This window comes from Saimiri boliviensis, chromosome 1 (genome assembly GCF_048565385.1).
Source record: "Saimiri boliviensis isolate mSaiBol1 chromosome 1, mSaiBol1.pri, whole genome shotgun sequence".
Lineage (NCBI taxonomy): Eukaryota > Metazoa > Chordata > Mammalia > Primates > Cebidae > Saimiri > Saimiri boliviensis.
In genome coordinates, this window is record NC_133449.1 from 261,659,852 (window position 1) to 261,685,961 (window position 26,110).

A 26,110-nucleotide genomic window follows, 5' to 3' on the forward strand; every position below is an offset into this window, starting at 1 on the left:
AGGAGACTCAGGAATCTCCAAAATAATACAGAAAAGCACTTCAGAAATTTATCAGAGAAATTTAACAAAGATACTGAAGTAATAAAAAAAAATCCAACAGAAATCTTGAAACTAAGAAGTGCATTTGCTGCACTGAATGAAGGACTCATTAAAGACTTTAAAGGGCAGAATGGATTAAACAGAGGGAAAAAAAAAAATCAATGAGCTTGAAGACCAGCTATTGGAAAACATACAGTGAAAGAAGAAAAAGAAAAAAGAACATAAAGGAACAAAGACCACCTACAAGACATAGAGAATTATCTTAAAAGAACAAATCCAGAGCTCAACAAGAGCAAGGGATAGAAATCTCATTCATAAACTCTTAGAAAGTGGAACAAAAAAAAAGAAAGAAAGAAAGAAAAATATTATTCAAAGAAATAATATCAGAAAAATTTTCAAAACTTGAGGAAGATATAAATATCCAGGCACAAGAAGGTCTGAGAACATCAAACAAATTCAATTCAAGTAAGACTACCCCAAAACATGTAACAATCAAACTCTCACCCAGGCACAGTGGCGCATGCCTGTAATCCCAGCACTTTAGAGGCCGAGATGGACAGATTACTCGAAGTCAGGAGTTCAAGACCAGCCTGGGCAACATGGCAAAACCCCATCTCTACTAAAAATACAAAAATTAGCTAGGCATGGTGGCATACGTCTGTAATCCCAGCTATTTGGGAGGCTAAGACATGAGAATCACTTGAATCTAGGAGGCAGAGGTTGCAGTGAGCCAATATCATACCACTGCACTCCAGCCTGGGTGACAGAGTAAGACCCCGGCTCAAAATAATAATAATAATAATAATTATTATTATTATTATTATACTTTACTGCTAAAAAAGATGCTACTGAAGTGAATATGTGCCATTTGAAAATTGATACTGATAGGTTTGCTCAACACAGAGTTTAGCACAAACCTTCAACTCATTTAAAAAAAAAATGCAATATCTGCTGAACATAGTAGTTCATGCCTGTAATCCCAGCACTTTGGGAGGCTGAGGTGGACCAATCACGAGGTCAGGAGTTCGAGACCAGCCTAGCCAACAGAGTGAAATCCCATCTCTACTAAAAATACAAAAAAAAATTAGCCAGGCATGGTGGCGGGTGCCTGTAATCCCAGCTACAGGTGAGGTCGAGGCAGGAAAATTGCTTGAACCCGGGAGGCAGAGTGCAGTGGCACAGTCTCGACTCAGTGTACTCCAGTCTGGGTGACAGAGTGAGACTCCATTAAAAAAAAAAAAAAAAAGTATAGTCAGTGGGGACCCACGCAGGTTCAACATGCCTATCGAGAAGTGTTATTTATGTTCCGGGCCCATCTACCCTGGCCACAGCATGATGTTCTACACAACGATTGCAAGGTATTCAGATTTTGTAAATCTAAATGTCATAAAAACTTTAAAAAGAAGCACAATCCTCGCAAAGTTAGGTGGACCAAAGCATTCCGGAAAGCAGCTGGTAAAGAACTTACAGTGGATAATTCATTTGAATTTGAAAAGTGTAGAAATGAACCTATCAAATACCAGTGAGAGCTATGGAATAAAACTATTGATGCAATGAAGAGAGTTGAAGAGACCAAACAGAAACGCCAAGCTAAATTTATAATGAACAGACTGAAGAAAAATAAAGAGCTACAGAAAGTTCAGGATATCAAAGAAGTCAAGCAAAACATACATCTTATTCAAGCCTCTCCTGAAGGCCAAGGGAAGCATTTGGAAGAGAAAATGGTACAGCAGTTGCAAGAGGATGTGGATATGGAAGACGCTTCTTAAAAATCTCTGTAACCATTTTTTTACGTGCATCTGAAAATGCCCGTTGGACACTTGGAATTGCTAAATTATTAGTTTATTTTTTACATAAGGTCACTTAAATGAAAAGTGATTAAAATATATCTTTTCTATATTGCCATCTATAAAACATCAGATATTACTGATGTTACATTGCATTTCAGTGTTAAATCTACACTGACAGATGTACTTATGTAAATCATGAAAATTCTGCTTATAACTATAGAAGTGAATCGTGGATGTAAAATGCTTCTTCCATTTGGATAATGGCACAGGGCAGCCTTTGTATAATAAGCAATGGCAAAAATTCATGGTTAGTGATGTATAAAATAAAATATTCTTTGCAGTAAAATAGTCCCTTTACTAATGTTATAGAAAGGGGGACACGACAAGGAAATAACAATTTGTATGACAGTGTCAAATACTATTTTGATTTTAGTATTTCCTGTTTTGGTTTATTTGCATCTCAGAAGAGCAGAATGATATTGTTTGATGAAGCCTAACTGTGCTGGACTGTTTTAACCTGGTTGAACCCTTCTGATAGGTAGTTTTCGATGTTGGGAATGAGAACTGAATAATCTTTGCCTGGAGTGACACTGCACTCTGGAATTTCCACTTTGGAGAATACTCAGTTCCAACTTGTGATTCCTGGTAGAACAAACTTTATTTTTCTTGTCTACCAATGATCTAGAAGCAGAGGAATCTCAATGCCTTTTAAAAGTTACGTGGTTTTCTTTTAAAAAGCTCCTGGTTTTGGAAAGTAGAATTTCTGGGTACATCTGTTCATTATTTGCACATAAAATAAAACCATTTAAAAAGTAAATAATAAAAAAAAGAAGTAATCTCTGCAAAGCACAATAAAATGAAACATGTTTGTATTTTCTCTCATTCTGTAGGTTTTTTTCACTTCCTGATGAGAAAAGTTCTAATGAACTTTTGATGGACAAAAGTTTTTAATTTTGATAAAGTCCAATTTATCTAATTTGTCTCTGGGTGCTTATGCTTTTGGTGTCATATCTAAGAATTTATTGACAAATTAAAGATCATGAAGATTTAGTCCTTTTTACCCAAAGACTTTTATAGCTCTTTTTTGGTCTTTCATCCATTTTGAGTTTATTTTGTATATGGTGAGAGATAGGGGTCTAACTTCATTTTTTCTGGATATGGAGTCTTGCTCTCTCGCCAGGTTGGAGTGCAGTGGCACAGTCTCGGCTCACTGCAACCTCTACCTCCTGGGTTCAAGTGATTCTTCCGCCTCAGCCTCCTGAGTAGCTGGGACTACAGGTGCATGCCAAACACCCGGCCATTTTTTTTTTTATTTTTAGTAGAGATGGGGTTTCACCATGTTGGCCAGGATGGTCTCAATCTCTTGACCTCGTGATCCACCAGCCTCGGCCTCCCAAAGTGCTGGGATTACAGGCTTGAGCCACCGTGCCCAGCCAAAACTTCATTCTTTTGCATGTGGATCTCCAGTTATCCCAGCACCATCTGCTGAAGAGACTTTTATTTACTTATTGAGTATTCTTGGCACCTTTATGAAAAATCAATTGACTATACTTATATGGGTTTATTCCTAGACTCTTAATTTTATTCCTTTTATCTAAATGTCTATACTTATGCTACTACCACACTATTTCAATTACTTCAACTATGTAATAAAGTTTGAAATCAAAAAGTATGAGTCTTCTGGCTGGATGCAGTAGCTTACACCTGTAATCCCAGCATTTTGGAAGGCCAAGGTGGTTGGATCACCTGAAGTCAGGAGTTCGAGATCAGCCTGGCTAACATGGGGAAACCCCATTTCTACTAAAAATATACAAAAAATTAGCCAGATGTGGTGGCACACACCTGTAATCCCAGTTACTCAGGAGGCTGAGGCAGGAAAATCGCTTGAACCCAGGAGGCAGAGGTTGCAGTGAGCCAAGATCGTGCCATTGCACATCAGCTTGGGCAATAAGAGCGAAACTTCACCTCAAAAAAAGAAGAAGCAGCATATGTCTTCTAACTCATTCTTCTTTTTAAAGTTTGTTTTGGCTGTTTGGGGTTACTTGCAAATCCATGCAAATTTTAGAAACAGTTATTCCATTTCTGCAACAAACACCATTGAGATTTTGATAGGAATTGCATTGAATCTTTAGATTGCATTGGGAAATATTACCATCCTAACAATATTAGGTCTTTAGTAGGGGTGAAAATCCATGAATATGATACGTTTTTTTATTTATTTAAGACTTACTTACTTTACTTCAGCAGCGTTTTAAAGTTTTTAATGTATATATTTTGAGATTTTTGGTTAAATTTATTCCCAAGGATTTTATTCTATCCTTTTTTATGCTATTAGAGATGGAATTTCAATTTTTTTTCTGGCCAGGCCCAGTGGCTCATGCTTGTAATCCCAGCACTTTGGGAGGCCAACAGGGGCAGATCAGTTGAGGTCAGGAATTTGAGACCAGCCTGGCCAACATGGTGAAACCCCATCTCTAATAAAAATACAAAATTAGCCGGGCGCGGTGGCTCAAGCCTGTAATCCCAGCACTTTGGGAGGCTGAGGCGGGTGGATCATGAGGTCAAGAGATCGAGACCATCCTGGTCAACATGGTGAAACCCCGTCTCTACTAAAGATACAAAAAATTAGCTGGGCATGGTGGCACGTGCCTGTAATCCCAGCTACTCAGGAGGCTGAGGCAGGAGAATTGCTTGAACCCAGGAGGCGGAGGATGCCGTGAGCCGAGATCGCGCCATTGCACTCCAGCCTGGGTAACAAGAGCGAAACTCCATCTCAAAAAAAAAAAAAAAATACAAAATTAGCTGGGCACGGTGGCACATGCCTGTAATCCCAGCTACTCGGGAGGCTGAGGCACAAGAATCGCTTGAGACTGGGAGATGGAAGTTGCAGTGAGCTGAGATTGTGCCACTGCACTCCAGCCCGGGTGACAGAGCAAGACTCCATCTCAAATATATATATATGTATATATATGTGTATATATATACGTATATATATATACACATATATGTATGTATATGTATATTTTCAGATTGTTAACTGCTAGTGTATAGAAATAGAGTTGATTTTTGTATGTGGACATTGTCTTCCACAGCCTGAATGAAATGGTTTATTAGATGTAATAGTATTGTGTCTGTGAATTTCTTATAATTTTATAAATAAAACGATGTTATTTGCAAGTAGAAATAATTTTACTTCTTCCTCTTCAATCTGGATCGCTCTCTCTCTCTCTCTCTCTCTGTCTCTTTCTCTCCCTTTCTCCTTCCCCTCTCTCTCCCTCTCTCTCTGGCCTAATCATCTTGTTTAGAACCTACAGTACAATATTATCTAGAAGATAGAAGTTGAAAGAGGACATCCTTGTCTTGTTCTTCATCTTAGAAGGAAAGCTTTAAGTTCTTCACCATTAAGTGTAATTTTAGATATGAGGCCAGGCACAGTGGCTCATGTGTGTAATCCCAGCACTTTGGGAGGCTGAGGCGGGTGTATCACAAGGTCATGAATTCAAGATCGGCCTGGCCAATATGGTGAAACCTCATCTCTACTAAAAATAAAAAAAATTAGCCGAGCATGATAGTGGGCACCTATAGTCCCAGCTACTCAGGAGACTGAGGCAGGAGAATCACTTGAACAGGGGAAATGGAGGTTGCAGTGAGCCAAAATAGCACCACTGCACTCCAGCCTGGGTGACAGAACAAGACTTCATCTCAAAAAAAAAAAAAAAAAATTAGATATGAGTTCTTCATAGATGCCCTTTATCATGTTGAGAAATGTCCCTTCTATTTCTATTTTGTTGAATGTTTGTAATGAAAGGGTGTTGGATTTTGTCAAAACTTTTTATGCATCTATTCAGATGATCATTTGCTTTTTGTTCTTTATTCTCAATAGGGTGCATTACATTGATTGATGTTCATGCTGAAACAGTACATTCCTAAAATAAATCCTCATTTGGCCATGGTGTATAATCCTTTTTATACACTGTTTTATTCCATTTGCTAGTATTTTAAGGAATGTTGTGTCTATACTAATATGGAATATTGGTCTGTAGTTCTTTTTTCTTCTGATATATTTTTCTGCTTTTGGTTTCAAGGTAATATGGGCCTCATAGAATGAGTTGGAACATGTTCTCTCATCTTATTTTTTGGAAGGGTTTGTAAAGGAGTGGAAGAACTCCATGTCTGCCCATCTCTATCCTCCTCACTATCTTCCCATTAGTAACCACTTGTGTTAGTTTTGGGTCACCCTTTAAGTGTTCCTTTCATGCAAATGTAAGGAAATACAAATATATGTTCTTATTTCTCCTCTTACACATAATCTGTATATGCAAACTATCTGTGTGTGTGTATGTGTGAGTGAGAGAGAGAGAGAGAGAAAGAGAGAGAGAGAGAGAGAGAGAGAGAGGAAGACAGAGACAGAGAGAGTTTGAAGTTATGAGAAAAGAAAATCATGAAACAGCCATAAGTTTTTCAGTCTAAGCATCCTTGGATTCTTTCAGTCTAACCTACCTTGGTTAATTATCCTCATTCCACCCCCTCATTTATCTCTACCATGCTAACTAACCTGTCAAAATCTAGTATCTCAAAATCACAACCCTATTTAAATACAGTCCATTCACTGACTATACTCCATGATTGGTCTTACTTTAAATTCATGATCACGAACTTCAAGTGGACCTTCAAGTGGCAATCACACCACTTTGCTTAGTCCACCGAATCATTCACTATGATTATTTCACACTTTCTCCTCTAAATCTACTCCCACAAACTCACTTTCTGGTAATAATCTTTTTTCCTACTTCACTGAGTGAAACAAACTGAGAAAACCTCCACCCACCCCCACTGGATCAATGCACTCTGCCTTTCTTCCTACTTCTCTGTTCCTAACTCGGTAGCTAGAAATTCTGTCCCATGTTTCTCCTTGAGAGGCCCTGAAAGGAAGGAAGATAAGTCTGGACACATACTGCATCTTTTATATTTCAGAATTCCTGGGATACTTATCACAGCAAATGGATTAAGAATACTCTTGGGCAGGGTTGGGCATGGTGGCTCATTCCATAAGCCCAGCACTTTGGGAGGCTGAGGAGGGCAAATCACTTGAGGTCAGAAATTCAAGACCAGCCTGTCCAACATAGTGAAACCCTGTATCTACTAAAAATACAAAAATTAGCTATGTGTGGTGGCACATGCCAGTGGTCCCAGCTACTCAAAAGGCTAAGGAGAGAAAATCCCTTGAACCTGGGAGGCAGAGGTTGCAGTGAACCGAGATCACACCAATGCACTCCAGCCTGGGTGACAGAGTGAGACTCTGTCTCAAAAAAAAAAAAAAAAAATACTCGGGCAGATATTCCAGACAGAAAAATGCCTCTGCCTCTACTCCGACCCGTGTAACCAAGCTGGTGTCTTTGGGGGTCACTGGGATGGGCATGAGGATGAGTGCGTTGATGCTACCAAGACTTTAGGTGACAGGAAGAGAGCTCCTTCTCAGCCCCACGGGGCTTAGTAGAATTGGTACTGGGCTTAACCATTGCATATCTTTGCCTTATGATATTCTTCTCTTATTCATCATCATGAATCTTTCTTCACTGGTTTCTATCTAACGTGGATTATTTGGATGCTAGTGATAGGTGAGAGAGTGTGATGGGGAAACTTGATGAGTATAGTTTAGACTGAAAGAATCTAAGAATTCTTACACTGAAAGACTGTGGATAACTATTTCATACCTCCTTTTCCCTCATACTTCAATATCTACTGTCTCATATTCATTCTTAGCCAATAACTTTCTTATTTCATTGATAAAATGGAATCCATTAAAAGAGTATTTACACACACTCCTATTGTCTATCCATCCACCCACCAACACCAACATCTGTGCCCAGATACTCTGCCTTACCTTTTGTTACTGTAGGTGAACTCTACATGCTCCTTGCTGAGGCAAATTCCTCCATTTGTATACCAGATCCCATCATGTCCACTCACAACTAGAGCCTGAAAAGCCAGCCTTGATTTACCTCAAAATCTCTGCTCAGGAATAACCCTGCACTATGTGACATTGCATCCCCACTCCCTTTACAATTCACTTTGCATGGCAGGAAAATTATGTGGCCCTTCTTGTAGCAGGCAGTTGTAAGCATTTCTCCAAACAAGCTGCATTTTAAGACTTGGCCAGGCGGGGTGGCTCACACCTGTAATCCCAGCACTTTGGGAGGCTGAGGTGGGCAGATAACAAGGTCAAGAGATTGAGACCATCCTGGACAACATAGTGAAACCCTGCCTCCACTAAAATACAAAAAATTAGCGGGTGTTGTGGCGTGCACCTGTAGTCCCAGCTACTCGGGAGGCTGAGGCAGGAGAATTGGTTGAACCCAAAAGGCGGAGGTTGCAGTGAGCCGAGATCACACCACTGCACTCCAGCCTGGCACCTGACAACAGAACAAGATTCTGTCAAAAAAAAAAAAAAAAAAAAAGACTCGATGATGCTCTGTATTTAGGCCCATAGTAGGTGCTCATAGCATTTTGCACAATGACTAACATTCATAAACACAATTCCAGATCTCAGGGCTGCAGCTTTAGCCAGAGAGTTTCTAACTAGGAAAGTTTTGCCTAATGTTTGATTCATTATTGATGAATGACCCCAGTAAAGCACTATCAAATATATTGATGGGGCCCGTTCCAAGAAAGAAACCTTATTATGTAATATAATCCAATAAATTCCTCACACCTTATGCCAAGGGAACTTTCCTCACTCTCATAACTAGTAAGTACTCTGCTGAGTAATTGCCTGTGTGCTCTTCTAGTACAAAAAGATAAAATTGACCGTCTATTCACCCTAAGTCCCTTCAGCAAGAATATAAAAAATATGACCCTGCCTATAACTAAAATTGGATTTCTTAAGCATTTTATATTTCATCTGAGAGCAAACTTGAAAAAAAAATTATGGAAAGAATGCCGTTGATGAATGAAGCTCTTAGGCAATGAAAGGTGCTATTGAGCCTGATTCTTTGGGGATACATTAAAGCAGTATTTCTCATTAGTTATTGAAAACACATGGTCATTGAAAAGACTCTGTGATGCTGCCTCTATCTTCTGCCCTCCCTTTTTTTACTTCTCTTTCAACCAAAAAATTATTCCATGTAAATGTTCATGCGCTTTCAGGCATATTTTCCAGATACCCCTGACCTAACTCCTCTCTTTCTTGAGGCCTGAAATTGTAGCCTTAACAATTTATTATTTGCTTCAAACAATTCATCTCCAGTCTGGGCAACTTAAAAGTATTACACTAGATCCCAGCTTCTCGGGAGGCTGAGGCAGAAGAATTGCCTGAATCCAGGAGGCGGAGGTGGCAGTGAGCCGAGATCGCACCATTGTATTCCAGCCTGGGTAACAAGAGTGAAACTCCGTCTCAAAAAAAAAAAAAAAAAAAAAAAAAAGTATTACACTAGAAAAGAGTACTGACCATGTGGAAGAAAAGAGGAAAGACGGGTGTGTTCATCTGTTTTGCATTGCTATAAGGGAATATCTGAGGCTGGGTGATACATTTAAGAAAAGAGGTTTATTTGGTTCATGGTTCCACAAGCTATACAAGAAGCACGGTGCCGGCATCTGCTCTGCTTCTGGTGAAGGCTTAGAAAACTTTTACTCATGGGGGAAGTCAAGGGGAGCCGGTATGTGATATGGCAACAGAGGGAAGTGACGTGTCATGCTCTTTTTTTAACAACTAGCTCTCATGTGAACTGATAGTGTGAAAACTCACATTATTGCAGGAAGGGTACCAAGCCATTCATGAGGGATCTGCCCCTGTAACCTCCTACTAGACTCCCCCACCTACAACATTGGTGATCACATCTCAACCCGAGATTTGGAAGGGAGAAACATCCACACTAATCAGGGGATAGGGGAAAGAGGAAAGCAATTAAGCACCATATTAGTCTTTCAGTCTCAGCTGTGGCAGGGCCAAGCAAGTGATACCAACGCCTCTAGCTCTCAAAACTTCCACTCTGGCCTCACCTTCTCCTCCTACAGTCCACTCTGCTGCCACAATTGAACTGGCCATCTACTTTGCAAAGGGTTTCTTGGCTGTAACATCACCACCACTGCTATCTCTAAGACTCCAGTGGTTCAATCAAATGGGTTAGGCTGCTCTGTCAGATGCAACCGATTGCTATGAGCAAACAGATTGTCGCTGACTCCTGTCCAAAGGCACAAGGCAAGGCCAGGCCAGGTGTGGTGGCTCACACTTGTAATCCCAACACTTTGAGAGGCAGAGGCAGGAGGATTGGTTGAGCCCAGGAGTTAGAGATCAGCCTGGGCAACATAGGAAGAACCAATCTCTACAAAAAATTAAAAAATTAGCCAGGCATGGTGGTATGTGCCTGTGGTCCCAAGTCTTAGACGTCTGAGGCAGGAGGATGACTTGAGCCTGGAAGTTTGATGCTTCAGTGATGCCTGATCATTGTGCCGCTATACTCCAGCCTCAGTGACAGAGTAAGGCCTTGTCTTAAAAAAAAAAAAAAAAAAAAAAAAATTAAGAATTTTGCCGGGTGTGGTGGCTCACACCTGTAATCCCAGCATTTTGGGAGGCCAAGGTGCATGGATTCACCTGAGATCAGGAGTTTGAGACCAGCCTGGGCAACATGGTGAAACCCTGTCTACCAAAATACAAAATTAGCTGGGCATGGTGGCACACGCCTGTAGTCCCCACTACTCAGGAGGCTGAGGCAGGAGAATCACTTGAACCCAGGAGAAGGAGGTTGCAGTGAGCCAAGATCGTGCCACTGCACTTCAGCCTGAGAAACAAGAGTGACACTCCATCTCAAAAAACAAAACCAGGCCGGGCGCGGTGGCTCACGCCTGTAATCCCAGCACTTTGGGAGGCCGAGGCGGGTGGATCATGAGGTCAAGAGATCAAGACCATCCTGGTCAACATGGTGAAACCCCGTCTCTACTAAAGATACCAAAAAAAATTAGCTGGGCATGGTGGCACGTGCCTGTAATCCCAGCTACTCAGGAGGCTGAGGCAGGAGAATTGCTTGAACCCAGGAGGCGGAGGTTGTGGTGAGCCAAGATCGCGCCATTGCACTCCAGCCTGGGTAACAAGAGTGAAACTCCGTCTCCAAAAAAAAACAAACAAACAAACAAAGAACTTGATAAAACAACGACTCTGCCCCAAATATTTTATATTTTTTGATGGAGTCTCACTATGTCATCCACACTGGAATGTAGTAGTGCAATCTCAGCTCACTGCAGCCTCACCTCCTGGGTTCAAGTGATCCTCCCACCTCAGCCTCCCAAGTATCTGGGATTACCGTCACCCACAACCATATCCAGCTAATCTTTGCTTTTTTTTTTTTTCTTTTTTTTAGACGGAGTTTCACTCTTGTTACCCAGGCTGGAATGCAATGGCGCCATCTCGGCTCACCGCAACCTCCATCTCCTGGGTTCAGGCAATTCTCCTGCCTCAGCCTCCTGAGTAGCTGGGATTACAGGCGTGTGCCACCATGCCCAGCTAACTTTTTTGTATTTTTAGTAGAGACGGGGTTTCACCATGTTGACCAATATGGTCTCGATCTCTTGACCTCGTGATCCACCCGCCTCGGCCTCCCAAAGTGCTGGGATTAAAGGCTTGAGCCACCGTGCCCGGCAATCTTTGCATTTTTAATAAAAATGGGGTTTCACTATGTTGGCCAGGCTGGTCTTGAACTCCTGGCCTCAAGTAATCCACTACCTCGCCCTCCCAGAGTACTGGAATTATAGGCATGACCCACCACACCTGGCCTAAATTTTTTTTAGTAGTAAAGAAATAAATAAAACAAAGGCATAGGGCATTGTATACTCCATCCAAGTGTCGAGGAGCGTTCATTCACCACTACAACTTGGAAAGTCTTACTCTAAAACATACAAATTTTGCAAAATAGCAGACCTAGAATAGGACAATAATGTCACAGTCAAAAAGAAGAAAAAAAGAACAGGAAAATGTTTTGGTTTCTCAATCTAGTTGTCAAAAGTTTACTGAGCACCTAATGTGAGCAAGGCTTTCATCTGGGCCTCAAGAGTACAGCAGTGAACAGAACAGACAAAGCTCCTGCTCACCTGGGGCTTATACTGCGTATTCATGTGAAAACATGAAAATGCCCTTCAGGATTTTCAGTGGAAGGGCTGAGTGGAAAGGATGCTTGTCAACATCACTAGAAAAAGACCTACCCTTATTCTCTTTCAACATAATAATTAGAGGACCAGGCATGGTGGCTCATGCCTGTAATCCCAGCACTTTGGGAGGCCAAGGTAGGTGGATCACCTGAGGTCAGGAGTTCGAGACCAGCCTGGCCAACATGGTGAAACCCTGTCTCTACTAAAAACACAAAAATTAGCTGGGTGTGGTGGTGGTGGGCACCTATAATCTGAGCTGCTGGGGAGGTTGAGGCAGGAGTATCACTTGAACCTGGAAGGCAGAGCTTGCAGTGAGCCGAGATCATGCCACTGCCCTCCAGCCTAGGCAACAGAGTGAAACTCTGTTGTCAAAAAGAGAAGAAGGAGGAGGAGGAGGAGGAGGAAAGAAAATAAAAGAGAGGAGAGGAGAGGAGAAGAGAAGAGATGAGAAGAGAAGAGAAATGATGATGATGATGATGATGAAGAAGAATTATAGTCAACATTTACTCAGTACTTACTGTGTGCCAGACAGTGAGTTAAGTACTTCATACACATTACCAAGCATTCTAATCTAGGTATTTGCACTATTTTTTTCTCTTTTGACCTATTTGGGTATAACAGAAAAAGTATTTTCTAACTTCTACTTAGATCTTGTGGGTGAGAAAAAAAAAATGTTTCATATGAATTCAGAATATTTGGGCTCAAGTGCTGAGTTGACCACTTGCTGGCTGTGTGATCTTTTAGCAACTCACTTAAATTCCCTAACTCTCAATTTTATTACATAGGAATGTTATCTTTACAAGCCTTTCCACAATCATAGAGAGGATCAAGTGACATTACCTGTTAAGCACTTAGGACAACATTTGACATGTAGAAAAGACTCAATAAATTTGATCAGTCATCATTATCATAACTATTTAATATTTTATTTATTAAATAATGAATATAAGTAAAACGACATTACACAGTAGATTCAGCCGCTACTGAATCTACTGTGAAATGGCATATATTTCACAGAGCACTAAATTTTTCTTTCTGTTAGTTCATATTTTTATTAAGTCAAAACTATACAGTACAACTTATACTCAAGTTATTTTTATCTTATTTATTGTATCATAGATTATAAAGCTAAGATTATATTTTACTGCCTCATGTTCCATTTTTTAAAATCTGAGTGCTGGCCGGGTGCGGTGGCTCAAGCCTGTAATCCCAGCACTTTGGGAGGCCGAGGCGGGTGGATCACGAGGTCAAGAGATCGAGGCCATCCTGGTCAACATGGTGAAACCCCGTCTCTACTAAAAATTCAAAAAAAATTAGCTGGGCATGGTGGCACGTGCCTGTAATCCCAGCTACTCAGGAGGCTGAGGCAGGAGAATTGCCTGAACCCAGGAGGCGGAGGTTGCGGTGAGCCGAGATCGCGCCATTGCACTCCAGCCTGGGTAACAAGAGCGAAACTCCGTCTCAAAAAAAAAAAAAAAAAAAAAAATCTGAGTGCATCTCTCTTCTAACAGCAGAAACCAAAATGCAACTTTTACTGCATAAATATCTGCTAGTAAGAAACATAAAAAAGGCACTTATTTTGTATAATACTTTCCAGTTTCAGGCCAGTATTTAAAACACATTACAAAACTCTTATAATATCAGTTATTATTATCAGCATGTTTATATCATTTTTTAAATCACTTGTTGTATTAGCCTGTTTTCATGCTGCTGATAAAGACATATCAGAGACTGAGAAAAAAAAAAAAGCGGTTTAATTAGCCTAATCGTTCTACATGGCAGGAGGTGAAAGGCACTTCTTACATTCAGCAGCAAGAGAAAATTAGGAAAAGGTAAGACTTATTCACTATTACAAGAATAGCATGGGAGAGACTGGCCCCCGTGATTCAGCGACCTCCCCTGTGTCCTTCTCACAACCCATGGGAATTCTGGGAGATATCATTCAAGTTGAGATTTAGGTGCGGACAGAGCCAAACCATATCATTCTGCCCCTGGTCCTCCAAATCTCGTGTACTCACATTTCAAAACCAAACATGCCTTCCCAACAGTCCCCGAAAATCTTAACTCATTTCAGCATTCACCCAAAAGTCCACAGTCCAAAGTCTTATCTGAAACAAGGCAAGTCCCTTCTGCCTATGAGCCTGTAAAAGCAAAAGCAAGCTAGTTACCTCCTAGATATAATGGGGGTACAGGTATTTGGTAAGTAGAGCAGTTCCAAATGGGAGAAATTGAACAAAACAAAGGGGTTACAGGGCCCAGGCAAGTCTGAAATCCAGCGAGGCAGTCAAGTTTTAAAGATCCAAAATAATCTCCTTTGACTCCAGGTCTCACATCCAGGTCATGCTGATGCAAGAGGTGGGTTCCCATAGTCTTGGGCAGCTCCGCCCCTGTGACTTTTTAGGGTACAGGCTCCCTTTCAGCTGCTTTCACAGGGTGCTGTTAAGTGTCTGCGGCTTTTCCAGGTACATGGTACAAGCTGTTGGTGTACCGTGCGCCCCAGGATCTAACATTCTGGGGTCTGGAGGATGGTGGCCCTTTTTTCACAGCTCTGCTAGGCAGTGCCCCAGTAGGGACGCTGTGTGGGGGCTCCAACACCACATTTTCCTTCTGCACTGCCCTAGCAGAGGTTCTCCATGAGGGCCCCTCCCTGCAGCAAACTTTTGCCTGGGCATCCAGGCATTTCCATACATCTTCTGAAATCTAGGTGGAGGTCCCACTTCTGTGCACCCACAGGCTCCACACCACATGGAAGCTGCCAAGGCTTGGGGTTTCCACCCTCTGAAGCCACAGCCTGAGCTGTATGTTGGTCCCTTTCAGCCATGGCTGGAGTGGCTGGGACACAGGGCACCAAATCCTAAGGCTACACAGAGCATGGGGGCCCTGGGCATGAGCCACAAAACTACTTTTTTCTCCTGGGCCTCCAGGCCAATGATGGGAATAGTTGCCGTGAAAATCTCTGACATGGCCTGGAGAAATTTTCCTCATGGTCTTGGGGATTAACATTAGGTTCCTCACTACTTAAGCAAATTTCTGCAGCCAGCTTGAATTTCTCCCCAGAACATTGATTTTTCTTTTCTATCACATAGTCGGCCTGCAAATTTTCCAAACTTGTATGCTCTGCTTCCTTTATAAAACTGAATGCCTTGAACAACACCCAAATCACTTCTTGAATGCTTTGCTGCTTAGAAATTTCTTCCACCAGATACCCTAAATCATCTCTCTCAAGTTCAAAGTTACACAAATCTCTAGGGCAGGGGCAAAATGCTGCCAGTCTCTTTTCTAAAATATAACAAGAGTCCCCTTTGCTCCAGTTCCCAACAAGTTTCTAACCTCCATCTGAGACCACCTCAGCCTGGATTTTATTGTCCATATCGCTATCAGTATTTTGGGCAAAACCATTCAACAAGTCTCTAGAAAGTTCCAAACTTTCCCACATTTTCCTGTCTTCTTCTGAGCCCTCCAACTTGTTCCAGTCTCTGCCTGTTACCTAGTTCCAAAGTTGCTTCCACACTTTTGGGTATCTTTTCAGCAACACCCCCCGCCCCCGGTACCAATTTACTGCATTAGTCTGTTTTCATGAGGCTGATAAAGACATGCCAGAGACTGGGAAGAAAAAGAGGTTTCCTTAGACTTATAGTTCCACGTGGCAGGAAATGAAAGACACTTCTTACACGGTGGCAGCAGGAGAAAGTGAGGAAAAAGCAAAAGCAGAAACCCCTGATAAACCCATCAGATTTTGTGAGACTTATTCACTATCACAAAATTAGCACAAGAAAGATTGGCCCCCATGATTCAATTATCTCTCCCTGGGTCCCCCCCCAACAACATGTGGGAATTCTGGGAGACACAATTCAAGTTGAGATGGGGGTGGGGACACAGCAAAACCATATCACTTGCACAGAATGACATTGCATAAGCATAGTATCATCACTTTCTTAAGTATTCTGGGTTTTCCTAATCTTTTATAAACAATGTAAAATTGCACATCTTTTACATAGATACATCTTTACAGACATTAATAAGAATATATGTAAGTTGAATTCATAAAGTAAATTTTCTGTCAAATTTTTCATGGTATTGTTTGTCGATTGTTTGTTTAAGACGGAATCTTGCTCTGTTGCCAGGCTGGAGTGCAGTGGCATAATTTCGGCTCACTGCAACCTCTGCCACCTGGGTTCAAGTGATTCTCCTGCCTCAGCCTCCCAAGAAGCTGAAACTACAGGCATGAGTCACCACACCAAGCCAACTTTTGTATTTTTAGTAGAGACAGGGTTTCACCATGTTGGTCAGGCTGGTCTTGCACTCCTGACCTCAAGTGATCCACCCACTTCGGCCTCCCAAAGTGCTGGGATTACAAAGCCACCATGCCTGGCTTTTATTTTTATTTTGTATGAATGAAATACAATTGCCTTCCCCAAAGACAACAATAATTTATACCCTCACCTGCAGTGAAAGTGCTTTTTTACCCACACCTTTATTAACATTAATCTTAAAAACTGTAATTGGGGCCGGGCGCGGTGGCTCAAGCCTGTAATCCCAGCACTTTGGGAGGCCGAGGCGGGTGGATCACGAGGTCGAGAGATCGAGACCATCCTGGTCAACGTGGTGAAACCCTGTCTCTACTAAAAATACAAAAAATTAGCTGGGCATGGTGGCACGTGCCTGTAATCCCAGCTACTCAGGAGGCTGAGGCAGGAGAATTGTCTGAACCCAGGAGGCGGAGGTTGCGGTGAGCCAAGATCGCGCCATTGCACTCCAGCCTGGGTAACAAGAGCGACACTCTGTCTCAAAAAAAAAAAAAAACAAACTGTAATTGGAAGAGGCTGAACCTAACAGCCAAAAAGTGACCGTTGACCTTAAGATTAGGTGTTATAAAACCCAAAGGGAGCGATTGAAATTGTCTTTGCAAAATTATGATTGAGACAGTGAAACAGATCTAACTTAACTGACTCTGTCTTGCTTCTAACCTCCAATCTGTCCTGTTCATTCCTGGGCATAGGCTGAACTAACTTTGGGAGAAACTTTATAGTTTAAACAAAGATGGTAACAGCCCTTTCCCAAAGCAGACCTCCTTCTTGCCTAAGAACTAGACTGCCTTTGTAGGACCAACATTAACCACAAGATTAGAAATTATGGTTTAGGAGTTATGCAGCTGGAGGCTACGAGATTCTGACTCTCCCTAAACTGCTCCTAAGATCAGTGCTTGAGACATTTTGCAGACCCTGCACTTGATGGATCAACCGGCACCACCCAGATGAATAAACTGGCCCATCGAATCTTGTGGCCACCCATAACCTGGCACTGCCCCAGCCCAAGAAGACAGCTTCCACTGCCTGTGATTTTATCCCTGACCAATCAGGACTCCTGGCTCACTGGCTTTCCCTCACCCACCAAGTTATCCTTAAAAACTGTGCTCCCTGGCAGGTGCAGTGAGTCACACCTGTAATCCCAGCACTTTGGGGATAGAGGCGGGCAGATCACTTGAGGTCAGGAGTTATAGACCAGTATGGCTAACATGTCTCTACTAAAAATACAAAAATTAGTTGAGTGTGGTGGCACATGCCTGTAATCCCAGCTACTCAGGAGGCTGAGGCAGAGAATCGCTTGAATCTGTGAGGCGAAGGTTGCAGGGAGCCGAGATCACACCACTGCACACCAGGCTGGGTGATCGAGCAAGACTCAGACTCAAAAATTAAAAATAAAAATCTCTCTTCCCTAAATCTTCGAAGAGATTGATTTAAGTAATAATAAAACTTCAGTCTCCCACAAAAAAAAAAGTGGCTGTTGAATTACTAGTAGTTTAACCATACACTTTTTTCTCCATCCTTTACAAACAAACATAATAATGAACCTCTGAATACATTTACTTTTATACTCCATATTTGGTATGTATTAAGTTAAAAAAGAACTTTCTCAATTCACTAAAGAAATATTTTTACTGTCTTCTGCCTTTAAAGAAAAATAATTATAAACAACATTTAATATCTCAGCCCAAGATTAGAGAGTTGGACAGGCGTGGTTTTAGGTGTCATTAATGTGTAAGTATCCAAAACATCCAGAAGATGGCAGTATAATGATGTTTTTCTAAATTTTGGAGCCAGATTATCTGAAAATTTATAGACTGTTCCCATTTTTATTTTCTCTTTCTTTTTTTTTTTTTCGAGACGGAGTTTCGCTCTTGTTACCCAGGCTGGAGTGCAGTGGCGCGATCTCGGTTCACTGCAAACTCCTGGGTTCAGGCAATTCTCCTGTCTCAGCCTCCTGAGTAGCTGGGATTACAGGCACGCGCCACCATGCCCAGCCTAATTTTTTGTATCTATACTAAATTTTTTGTATCTATACTAAATAGACGGGGTTTCACCTTGTTGACCAGGATGGAATGCAATGGCGAGATCTCGGCTCACCGCAACCTCCGCCTCCTGGGTTCAGGCAATTCTCCTGCCTCAGCCTCCTGAGTAGCTGGAATTACAGGCACGTGCCACCATGCCCAGCTGATTTTGTTGTATTTTTAGTAGAGACAGTGTTTCACAATGTTGACCAGGATGGTCTCGATCCCTTGACCTCATGATCCACCCGCCTCGGCCTCCCAAAGTGCTAGGATTACAGGCTTGAGCCACCGCGCCTGGCCCAATTTTTTTTTTTCTTTTTGAGACGGAATCGACCTCTGCCGCCCAGGCTGAAGTGTAGTGGCACAGTCTCTGCTCACTGCAACCTCCGCCTCCCAGGTTCAAGTGATTCTCCTGCCTCAGCCTCCCAAGTAGCTGGAATTACAAGCATGCACCACCATGTCCGGTTAATTTTGTATTTTTAGTGGAGACAGGGTTTAACCATGTTGGCCAGGCCGGTCTCAAACTCCTGACCTCAAGTGATCCTCCTGCCTCAGCCTCCCATAGTGGTGGGATTACAGGCATGCACCACCACAGTGGGCCGGCAGAATATTTTAGATGGAAGTGTTGTTTTTGGGAAGACTACAAATGCAATGTGACTAGATTTTATGCATAAGGGGATGAGTGGTATGAGATGCTGCTTGGAGACACATTCAGTCCAGGTCATGTAGTGCTTTGTTTTTGGTTTGGGTAGGGGGTTTTGGTTTTGGTTTTCATTTTCTTGAGACAGGGTCTTGCTCTGTCATCTATGTCATCTAGGCTGAAGTGCAATGGCGTAATCATGACTCACAGCAGCCTTGACCTCCTGAGCTCAAGCGATCCTCCCACTTCAGCCTCCCGACTAGCTGGGACTACAAGTGCATGCAACTATGCCCAGCCAGTTTTTTTTACCTTCTGTAGAGACAGGGTTTCGCCACATTGCCAAGGCTTGTCTCCAATGCTTGGGCTCAAGCCATCCACCCACCTCGGCCTCCCAAAATGCTGGCATTAGAGGCACAAGCCACTACACCCAGCCCATGTAGTGTTTTGCAAATTAAGTTGAAGAAATTAGATTTAATTCTAAGTGTAATTATTTGCCTCTAGGTAGTTTTAATCAAGGAATTTATAAGTGATAAGATTTAAAATTTTTAGAAATCATTTTGACTGGGCCGGGCGCGGTGGCTCAAGCCTGTAATCCCAGCACTTTGGGAGGCCGAGGCGGGTGGATCACGAGGTCGAGAGATCGAGACCATCCTGGTCAACATGGTGAAACCCCGTCTCTACTAAAAATACAAAAAATTAGCTGGGCATGGTGGCGCGTGCCTATAATCCCAGCTACTCAGGAGGCTGAGGCAGGAGAATTGCCTGAACCCAGGAGGCGGAGGTTGCGGTGAGCCGAGATCGCGCCATTGCACTCCAGCCTGGGTAACAAGAGCGAAACTCCGTCTCAAAAAAAAAAAAAAAAAAAGAAAAAAAAAGAAATCATTTTGACTTGAACACATTTATCAATCTTAACATGATTAACACGACTTGTGCTTCCTGATGTCATGCAATTGGAAAAGCACAGCACAACCTATGAAATATTCTTGCCAAAGGAATTGAATCTGGGTCTAATTAAGCCTCCAGCTCTACCTACCAGTTTACAGAAAATTTGGAGGTTAACGGAACATGTTTAACAACACTGCAAGGAATCAATTGGCTGGATACAGAATGTGGAGTATTCTACAAGATAAATAACTTTTTTAGTTTTGAAAAACAAGTGGATAAAATGGGAATACTAGTATAGTCTTACAAAACACAACAAAAAAAGCTAGAGAGGCTTATCAATCAAATGCAATGTGTTTAATTTAATGATAATTAAATAACAAAAACATATATTGAGAAATAATTGATCATTTTTAGGTGTAATTATTCCCTACTGGTTTTACTTTAAAAAAAAAAAATTTTTTTTTTTGAGATAGAGTTTCACTCTTGTTACCCAGGCTGAAGTTCAATGGCACAATCTTGGCTCACCACAACCTCTGCCTCCCTGGTTCAAGCGATTATCCCTCCTGAGCAGGTGGGATTACAGGCATGCACCGCCACGCCCGCTAATTTTGTATTTTTAGTGGAGACAGGGTTTATCCTTGTTGGTCAGGCTGTTCTTGAATTCCCAGCATCAGATGATCTGCCCACCTCAGCCTCCCAAAGTGCCGAGATTATAGGCGTGAGCCACTGTGCCCATACTTTTTAAAGTTCTTTTCTTTTAAAGATTTCTACGGAAACATTTATGATTGAAGTGATATATCTTGGATTTGCTTTAAAATACTTAAAAGAGAAAAGAAAATTTGGGAGTGGGAAGATAGATAAACAAGATAGGCAAATTATTGATAACTTTTGGAGCTGCTGTGATAGGATAAAGAAATTTTATATACTACTCTTGTTTATATGTATGGGGGTTTTTGTGTTTTTGTTATTGTTTTTAGTGGCGGTAGTAGTTGTTGGTTTTGTTTTGTTCTGTTTTGTTTTTCTTTTTGTTGAGACAGATTTTTGCTCTTGTTGCCAGGCTGGAGTGCAATGGCAAGATCTTGGCTCACTGCAACCTCTGCCTCCTAGGTTCAAGTGATTCTCCTGCCTCAGCCTCACAAGTAGCTGGGATAACAGGCATGTGCCACAACGCCTGGCTAATTTTAGTATTTTTGGTAGAGACAAGGTTTCTCCATGTTGGTCAGGCTGGTCTCAAACTCCTGACCTCAGGTGATCTGGCTGCCTGGGCCTCCCAAAGTGCTGGGATTACAGGCGTGAGCCACCATGCCTGGCACTTGTTTTGTTTTTCTAAGACAGGGTCTCACTGTTGCCTTAACTGGAGTGCAGTGGTGCAATCATAACTCACAGCAGCCTCAAACCCCTAGGCTCAACCAACCCTCCCACCTCAACCTCCCACGTAGCTGGGACTACAGGAACATGCCACCACTCCTGGCTAATTTTTAATTTGATGTGTATGTTTTTAAATTTCCCCATATATACACACATATCTCACTCTGGTTGAAATGCAGAGAATGGGATGCAAGGAGGCAATAGTGGAAGCAGGGATGGCAGTTAGAACACTGATGCAGTGGTCCACATAGGAAAAGCTGGTGGCTTGGACTGGACTGGTGATGCTGGAGGTATTAGAGAAGTAGATGGTCTCAAAATACTAGGGAAATCAAATTGACAAGACTTCTTGTTGATTTGGGATGGAGTTGAAGGGAGTAGGAAAGGAAAGGGAAGAAGCCCTTTCAAGATAATTTCTGAAATCTTGGCCTTATTATGACAGGTTGTGGGGAGGCTGGGGTGCAGGGTTAGGAAGAGTTCTGTTTTGTCCATGGTAGTTTTGAGATTCCTATCAAGAGCTTTTTTGGAAAAGCAAGATAAACTGTTGGGTGGAATTTGCAGCACAAGTTAGGACTGGAAAGGTAGATCTAAAGGTGAATCTTGTAGATACTATTTAGTCAGAGGACTGAGGGAGATCACTGAAGAAGTGAAGAAATAGAGAAGGAATCTCAGAATAGATGCTTAGAGACTGAGAAAAGAAGAATCCAGTAGAGCATCAATGTGCCCATCTGTGTAGCAGAATTGTAACAGGGCTATTGAAAGGATTACACATGATTTTGTATGCAAATCCCTCTGTGGCGCATAGTAAAGGTTCAGTAGCCATTATTCATCTTTGCCCCATTCATTTTTAGCAAATAACTTCTCCTCTTACTTTCCTGAGAAGCAAAGATCTGCAGGGGGCAACTCCATCCCTTTCCTTCTCCCTGACCCTCAAACTCACTCGTAAGTCTATCATCCATTTCCTCTTCCTTCCAGTGTCAAAACACAAATTCCCATTCCTCTTCTAAGTTCATTTCTTCTACCAAGCTGTCAATTCTATTCCTCCCACCTCTTCTGAGATCTTGCCCTACCAATTATGACATTCTGTCTCACACTTTCCCTTCCTCTCTCTTTCTAGCTTCTTCTATTCCGCTTATAAATATATGACTTCATTCTATCTTGTTTTTTTTTGTTGTTGTTTTCTGACACGGACTGACTCTGTCACCCAGGCTGAGCCCAGTGGGGCAATGTCAACTCACTGCAACCTCCGCCTCCAGGGTTCAAGTGATTCTCATGCCTCAGCCTCTCAAGTAGCTGGGATTACAGGCATGTGTCACCACACCTGGCTACTAATTTTTGTATTTTTTGGTAGAGACATGATTTCACCAGTTGTCCAGGCTGGTCCAACTCCTGGCCTCAACCAATCTGTCTGCCTCTCCCTCCCAAAGTGCTGGGATTACAGGTATGAGCCACGATGCCCGCCACTTTTCGTCATTCTTGTGTTGAGGCCATAAGAGTCCTTTAACTGATCCCTTTTGTTTTCAAAAATTGCAACCATATTTCTGAAAACTAACAATAGGTTACAGTTTAGAATTATGGAAGAGGCCTGAGATTTGCTAAAGAAAAAGGCATAGTTAAAAAATGACCTGCTGAGGCCCAGCTCCCTGAAAGAACAGAACCTACCCCTGTGGGTCATCATCATGCCCTCCGACCTGGCCAGGAAGAAGGCAGCCAAAAAGAAGGAGGCTGCCAAAGCTCGACAGCGACCCAGAAAAGGACATGAAGAAAATAGAGATGCTGTCACAGAACCACAGGTAGCAGAGGAGGTAAATGAGACCAGTGGCAGAGTCCACAGAAGTGGATTTGCTGACCAAAGAGCTCGAGGACTTTGAGATGAAGCTACTGCTCGAGCTGCCACTGGCGTCCTGGCTTCTCACTCCAACAGTACTGATGTTCACATTATCAACCTGTCATTCACCTTTCACGGTCAAGAGCTGCTCAGTGACACCAAACTGGAACTAAACTCAGGCCGTCCTTATGGCCTCATTGGCTTAAATGGAATTGGAAAGTCCATGCTGCATTCTGCTACTGGGAAACGTGAAGTGCCCATCCCTGAGCATATTGACATCTACCATCTGACTCGAGAGATGCCCCTGGTGACAAGACACCCTTGCAGTGTATGATGGAAGTCAACAGAGACTGGGCCATGCTGGAGAGGCAGGCAGAGCGGCTGGCTCATGAGGATGCGAAGTATGAGAAGCTCACGGAGCTCTATGAATGCCTGGAGGAGCTGGATGCTAAGGCAGAGATGAGGGCCTCGCGGATCTTGCACGGACTGGGTTTCACACCTGCCATGCAGCGCAAGAAGCTGAAAGACTTCAGTGGGGACTGGAGGACGAGGGTTGTCCTTGCCTGAGCCCTCTTTATTCGGCCCTTCATGCTGCTTCTGGATGAGCCCACCAACCACGTGGACCTAGATGCTTGCATGTGGCTGGAAGAACTAAAAACCTTTAAGCGCATCTCGGTCCCTGTCTCCCATTCCCAGGATTTTCTGAATGGTGTCTGTACCAACATTACTCACATGCACAACAAGAAACTGAAGTAGTTTATGGGTAATTATGACCAGTATGTGGAGATGCAGCTAGAGCTGGAGGAGAACCAGATGAAGAGGTTTCACTGGGAGCAAGATCAGATTGCACACATGAAGAACTACATTGTGAGGTTTGGCCATGGCAGTGCCAAGCCGGCGAGGCAGGACCATAGCAAGGAAAAGACACTACAGAAAATGATGGCATCAGGACTGACAGAGAGGGTCGCGAGTGACAAGACATGGTCATTTTACTTCCCATCCTGTGGCAAGATCCGGCCACCCATCATTATGGTGCAAAATGTGAGCTTCGAGTATACAAAAGATGGGCCTTGCATCTACAATAATCTAGAATTTGGAATTGACCTTGACACACGAGTGGCTCTGTTAGGGCCCAATGGAGCAGGAAAGTCAACTCTTCTGAAGCTGCTGACTGGAGAGCCACTACCCACAGGTGGCATGATCCGAAAACACTCGCATGTCAAGATAGGGCATTACCATCAGCACTTAGAAGAGCAGCTGGACTTAGATCTCTCGCCTTTGGAGTACACGATGAAGTGCTACCCAGCAATCAAGGAGAAGGAAGAAATGAGGAAGGTCGTTGGGCAATACGGTCTCACTGTGAAACAACAGGTGAGCTCAATCCAGAACATGTAAGTCGGGCAGAAATGCCAAATGTGTCTGGCCTGGCTGGCCTGGCTGGCCTGGCAGAACCCCCACATGCTCTTCCTGGATGAGCTCACCAATCACCTGGATATTGAGACCATCGACGCCCTGGAAGATACCATCAGTGAGTTTGAGGGTGGTATGATGTTGGTCAGCCATGACTTCAGACTCATTCAGCAGGTCACACAGGAAATTTGGGTCTGTGAGAAGCAGACAATCACCAAGTGGCCTGGAGACATCCTGGCTTACAAGGAGCACCTCAAGTCCAAGCTGGTGGATGAGGAGCCCCAGCTCACCAAGAGGACCCACAACATGTGAGCCCTCTACCTGGGCTCAGGTCAGGAGCTCCATCTGGGAACTAACAGCTGCTACCCTGACCAGCACTCAGGATAGGACCCTGGGGCTACACTCCTTGCATTGCTGCAATACCGCTCCCCCAGCCTCTCCCCTGCCCCTCGACCTGCCTTGGCTGCACTCTTATCTACAGCTGGACAGTACCTGTCTGTTTCCCATCCTCCTTCCAGTTACTTCTGTCCATGTCTGGACTCAGCTGGCCTTTTCCCTCCAGCCCCTTGCTGGTTACCTTACTCTGAGTGTGATGCAGTCAGAGGCACCTGTGGGTTAGCCCAAGGGCCCAAGCCTGCATTTGGCCCTCGAAGGAGCTTAGGATCCTTGATTTCTGGGTTTTGGTGATGTTGGAGGAATGCCCACTGTCCCCATTCCTTTTTGCTTCTGGTTTGGAGCTCTGGATCAGGACCTTCGTCCTGGTCAGTTTTTAATTAATTATTTAACAGTGTAACTTTTAGACCTGCATGGCATCTACAAAGCGCCCAATAAAGAAAGAGGAAGCCGAAAAAAAAAAAAAAAAAAAGACCTGCCATTAACTAGCTTGCTTTCTGCAAGTTGCTTACTGCCCCAGTCATGTAACCAGAGGCTGCAATATTTATAACTTCCCCAACTACTCCTATAGATAACATCATTATTGTAAAACCTAAAAAACTGGACGTTGCGATATTTTTCCAATTTAGCATTTTGGCAAACCAAGAAGACATCAGCTGGTCCTGGGACTCCCGCCCAGGACCTGAATCAGTGGCGTGAAAACAATTTAGATTGTCTGTGATTTCATCCCCAGCCAATCAATTGTTTCAGTTCCCCAGCTCCCTGTCCACCAAAGTACCCTTAAAAACCCTAGCCTTGGCCAGGTGTGGTGGCTCACATCTGTAATCCTAGCACTTTGGGAGGCCAACGTGGGTGGATAGTTTGAGCCCAGGAGTTTGAGACCAGCCTGGGAAACATGGTGAAAACCCATCTTTATACAAAAATACAAAAATTAGCTGGGTATGGTGGCACACGCCTGTAGTTTCAGCTACTCAGGAGGCTGAGGTGGGAGGATAGCTTGAGCCCAGGAGGGCAAGGCTGCAGTGAGCCATGATAGCACCATGACTGCCTCACTGCAGTGAGCCATGAACAAGCCATGACTGCACTCCAGCCTGGGAGACAGAGTGATACCCTATCTCAAAAACAAACAAAAAATCCCAGTCCCACCCACCAGCCTCTGAATTCTTGGGGAGGTAGATTTGAGAAATTTCTCCCATCCTCAAGCTTGGCTGGCCCTGTAATAATTAAACTCTTTCTTTGCTGCAAAACCTGCTGTTCTCGCCGCATTTGTTTTTTTCAGGCAGGAGGTAAGAAGA

General features: G+C 43.1%; 1 protein-coding gene and 2 pseudogenes across 2 annotated transcripts in view; 2 read left to right on the forward strand and 1 right to left on the reverse strand.

The window, feature by feature from the left end:
* Positions 1-26,110, reverse strand: part of CARD6 (caspase recruitment domain family member 6) — a 64,738-nt gene that overhangs the window by 13,772 nt on the left and 24,856 nt on the right. The gene's annotated exons all lie outside the window — the stretch shown is intronic.
* Positions 1,318-1,819, forward strand: LOC101030189 (putative ribosome biogenesis protein RLP24 pseudogene; annotated as a pseudogene).
* Positions 22,825-24,734, forward strand: LOC101029546 (ATP-binding cassette sub-family F member 2 pseudogene; annotated as a pseudogene).